Genomic DNA, 5087 nt, shown 5'->3' with positions numbered 1-5087 from the left:
TTGGAGTTCTTCCCCTCCTTCATTTCCGTGAGGCTGTGGGAAAGTCAGTTTCTTTCACTGGGCCTCAGTCTCCTAGGCTGTGAAACGGAAACAGTGATGCCTACCACCTTAAGTCATGGTGCGAATGAAAGAAAACAATACACATAAAGTGCCACCCTTGGTCAATGTTACAAATACATCCAAAGTGAGAAAATCAACAAGGCTCTCCCTTTTTTAAAATTCTATTATTTTTACTATTTATTTATTTATTTTTTTAGGCAAGGCAACCCTTGGTTGACCTCACAGATTGCAAGGACCTTGTCGGCTTACAATCCCTTATTTTTTTATTTTTTACGCCTACAGCACCTGGTCTTCCTAGGTGGTCTCTCATCCAAGTACTAACCAGGCCCAACCTTGCTTAGCTTCTGAGATCAGACGGGATTGGGCTTGTTCAGGGTGGCATGGTCATAGAATAATTTTATTGTTAATCATGATAAAAACACATAAAATTGATCATCTTTACCATTTTTAAGTGTATAATTCAGTAGTGTTAAGTATATTCACATCGTTGTGCAATTCATCTCCAGAACTTTTTTTATCTTGCAAAACTGAAACTCTATGCACATTAAAAAGTAATTCCCCATTTCCCCCTCCCCCAAGTTCCTGGTAACCACCATTCTACTTTCTGTTTCCATGAACTTGACCGCTTTAGATACCTTCTATAACTGGAACTGGGCAGTATTTGTCCTTTTGTGTCTGGCTTATTTCACTTAACATAATGTCCTCAAGGTTCATTCATGTTGTAGCATGTGACAGGATTTCCTTCCTTTTTAAAGCTAAGTAATACTCCATTATATGTCTATGCCACATTTTGTTTATCCGTTCATCTTTAATGGACATTTAAATTGCTTCCACCTTTTGATGGAATTGTAGACAATATTGCAATGAACATGAGTGTGCAAATATCTCTTTGAGATCCTGCTTTCAATTCTTTGGGGCTATCTTTCTAGAAGTGGAAGTGCTGGATCATATAGTAGTTCTATTTTTTATTTTTGGAGGAAGCTCCATACTGCTTTCCATAGCAGCTGCATCATTTTACAATCCCACCAATGGTGTACATTAGTTCCAGTTTCTCTACATGCTTGTCAACACATGCTTGTCAACACATGCTTGTCAACACTTGCTATTTTTTTATGAGTCGCCATCCTAACGGCAGTGAGGTAAACGGGGTCTCTTTTTGCAAAACTATTGTAATTTCTTCTCACTGCTCTAGCATTGCTTCTAATGAGTCTGATTATGGGATTGACCCATCCTTTGGTCAAAGGGGTGTGTTTTCTCTGATTTTGGAAGAGTGAAACAAAGTTGGGTAGGATGCCAGTGCTTTCGACCTGCTGAGAGCTGTTCACCCATGGCCTGTGGCTAGAGAAGAGCCCAGATGAGCTGCAAAGGCAGGCCAAGCCTGCTGCTATATTTGCTTTGGCCGAAAGATGCCATCAGGAACTGAGGCACTCTCCAGGGGGCCAGATCCCCTGTGCGTCCCCTGTCACATTTTAGGGGGCCTCTCGCTGCTGTTATCTTGCTCCTGACATCTCTGCCAAGGTTATCTTTGGTGCAGAAATTGTCAAGATGTTTAAAGCCAGGCCTGTTTGGCTCTGTGGAAGGAGTTTTGGGGGAAAGGCCTCGGGGCATGATCGAGGGCCTAGTAAAGAGAGGGCTATGGTGAGGTGCTGCACAGCTAGAGGAGGTCCCTGCACTTGGGAAGCCAGATCAAAAGCTCAGGTGCCACCCAGGAGAAAGAGAGGAGCAAGAGAAAATTCCAGATAGGAGGCTCTGCAGAAAGAGCAGGATTGGCTGTTCTCACCTAAAAGAGACGATGGGTACGGTGGTTAGATCATGGCTTGTAAAGTCAGATTAGACTTAGGTTCAAACCTGACCTGGTTCCACCGCTTCTTCCACCACTGCATGGTCTTGGGCAAGCTATGAAAACTCTCCAAGCTTCAGTTTCCTTATCTTTAAAATGGGAACAAAAATGCAACCTCAGTGAGTTTTGAGATCAGTATTGTTTATCAAACAGCTGGTGTTTATTTTGCCAGGGGCTTTATCAAGCACCTCTCAGCATGCAGTATGCTATAGTAGTCATGAGTGAAGGTTCTTGGGTTTGACAGACCTTGGTTAAAAGCCCAGATCTGCTACTTGTTAACTATGGGACTACAGACAAGGCTGTTAATCTCCATGGCCCTCAGTCTGCTCATCTTTAAAATGGGAATGGTAAATGGGACCGATAATGCCTGTCTCCCAGGTTGACGCAGACAGCCGTGAGGTATCACATGGTGCTTTTGTTCAACAAGTGTTCGTGACATGCCTACTGTGTGCCAGCACTGTGTTGGAAGCAGGCGGTCAAGGGTGAATTAGACACAATCCTGTCCTCAGGAAGTCATCTTTAATGGATAAGACAGACAGGGAAACAGCTCATTTCAATACTGATGTGGAGTGGGGAAGTTGGAGGAACAGTGCTCTTCACAGAGGCAGAGACTGAAAGCTTCATTTGTAAAGTGTCTTCTATAAAATAAAAATGGTTCTGATCGAAGCATGGCAGAAGTGATGGAGAGGGGACTTTGCTTCCAGTCTCCTCTTGATGCCACCCTGTTTTTCTGGATTTCTGTGACTCTTGGGCTTGAGAGGAACCCTGCATTCCCCTTTGTCAGTTCCACCTACCTACTGCAAAAGGGAGGGGTGGGGTGGGTTGTCCTGAGGCTTTGAACCCATCCTGGTGTCTAACCCAGCCCAGAGAAGAGGCTACACACAACTCGTGAGTAAACAGATCTGCTGGAGATTTAGCATTCTGGAATGAAGATGCCATCAGACTGAGAGTGGCAGGGGTGGGCTGTGGCACTGGTGGGGAAGAACACTGGTCTGATGTCTGAGAGCCAGGAGAGGGGGCAGTTGTCCTATCCGAAGGGCCTCCCAAGAGACTCACTGCTGACTGTTCAGTCTCTCATTTTCCATGGAAGAATGTCCCGGGCACAATTGTCCTGCCTCTTATCCAGCTGAGAGCTTGCACTTTGGTGGGGAGCTACAGAGCTACTTTCAAGCACCCTCTTGCAGTCAGTCCAACATGTGCACGCTGCCTGTGTGTGGTCAGGTTCCTATGTTTTCAGGCTCACAGCCTCCCAACCTGACAGGAGTGAACCTGCTCTTGTCACCAGAGACGCATGTGAGCCTGACAGGACAAGGGTGGCCGAGATGGTCTCTTGTCAACACAGTCAGAGCAGAAGAAAATAAGATTTGGGGCACCCGGGTTGAGCCCAAAGGGACACAGAACTGGACTCTGGGAGCATTGCTGACCCTAGCAGCTGTGCCTAAGAGTGCCTGCTTGGGACAATTCTTCTCCCCTCATCCAGAGGGAGGCTCCGTGAACTAGCCACCTAGTTTCTCCTCCTCCTCCAAGCCTGTCACCATTTCCACACACAGCAGGGTCTGTGGGGGTGGAGGCTTTTTCCAGACATGTATTTAAGTGAGGAGAGAAAACAAGGCGAGTCGCCCAGGATTTGCCAAGTCAGTAGGCAGGAACGCAACCCAGGAGGCCAAAAATAAGACGCCAGCGAGGGTCACCCTGTTCTCTTGAGCAGGAGACAGTTTACAGCCCGTGCTGAACACTCTATAATCACCCTTTTGTTGAGGATGGCCCTTGATCCCAGGGCATCAGCCTCCTGGTCAGAAGGTAGCAGAGCCCTGATTGTGGGCAGTGAGTAATGGTGACTCAGGGAAATTCGCAAGGACACAGGGAACACCCCCAAAGTCATCTGGGGACATGCCCTGGTTCCCTCTGCTGGTCAGGGAGCCAGGAGTTCTCGTCCCCATCGTAAAGGAGGAATTTCTAAAGTTTTCTCTGGAACTTTGGCAGACTTCTATGGGATCTTTCAGAGGAAGCATTAGGCTTTGGGTGTTTTTTGGGGGGGGGGAAATTACTAAAATTTTTTCACCTTTATATTTATTTATGAATTAGCTCCTTTTCTTTTTTAACTCAAAACTTCTATGGGACATTTGCTACCTTGTGCTCCAGAGAGCAAATAATGACAGTAATAACAATAACTAATATTTGTTCAACCCTGATTCAACCCTTTATTCAGCCAGGTACTGGTTTCTCCATGTATTGTGTTTCATCAAGTCCAAGGCTCCATCAGTCTTCATATCTACCATTATTTGTGTACCACTGAAGAATGCTGCTAATTAATGCATGACATGTCATTGATTTTAAGACTCGTTCTGATTTCAGAACTGTTAAAATGGGAATCTTAGAATCAATGAAATACAGTAACTAATTCTTAGTTGTCATCCTTGACTGACAGATGGGTAAACTGAGGAACAGAGGGGCTGAGTAAACCCGTTCCAATGTCACATAGCAAGTACGTAATGGAAATGGGATTTGAACTCAGAGTCGGGCTCCAAAACCTGTGCTCATAACCACCGTGCTATATTATGTCTGAGTAAGTGGTATCTGTCCACAGGACAGAGGGAAGGATACAAATTAGAGGAGGGAAAGTTGGACCCCACCCTCTACTCCCTCTTCCTCAACACCCCAGGGCCAATGTTGATGTCCTGTTGTTTCTTCTAAAAACTGCTCCTAGATCCTGCTCCTCCTCTCTAGCACTCCGGTTCTGTCCTTTCTCACCTCTCTCTTGCCGTTGCTTGGACTATTGCAGTAGACTCTCAGCTGCCATCTCCCCCTAATCCTCCCCACCCCCAACACACTCTGACTCAGAGTCATCTTCCTAAAATGTGAATCCGATCTTGTCACTTCGTTCCAAAGCCTCTGAGGAATCCAAATCCTAGCGAGCATTTGTTCATTCACTGACGTGTTTCAGGACCTACTCCGTGTCAGGTTTTGAAGATGTAAAGGTGAGCAAACCCTAGTGTGATCCATAGCCATGGTCTCGTGAAGAAGGGAGCCCCTTCAGTAGGAAGATATGACCGAGTGGGAAAATGCTTTAATGGGGATGTGCTGGGCCCATGGGAGCAGCACCTACTCTGAGGACTCAGGGACCACTTTGTGGAGGATGAGTGGGAGTTCACCAGGCAAAAAACAGTAAGGATTCCCAGGCAGAGGA

The 5087-nt window shown here is 46.0% G+C and overlaps 1 pseudogene; it reads right to left on the bottom strand.

Annotated features, from left to right (window-relative positions):
- Positions 1-333: 333 nt before the first annotated feature.
- On the bottom strand, positions 334-452 carry LOC111736240 (annotated as a pseudogene).
- Positions 453-5087: the final 4635 nt, after the last annotated feature.

This window comes from Pteropus vampyrus, unplaced genomic scaffold (assembly GCF_000151845.1).
Source record: "Pteropus vampyrus isolate Shadow unplaced genomic scaffold, Pvam_2.0 Scaffold18, whole genome shotgun sequence".
Classification (NCBI taxonomy): Eukaryota; Metazoa; Chordata; class Mammalia; order Chiroptera; family Pteropodidae; genus Pteropus; species Pteropus vampyrus.
This window is presented reverse-complemented; position numbering and strand designations above follow the sequence as displayed.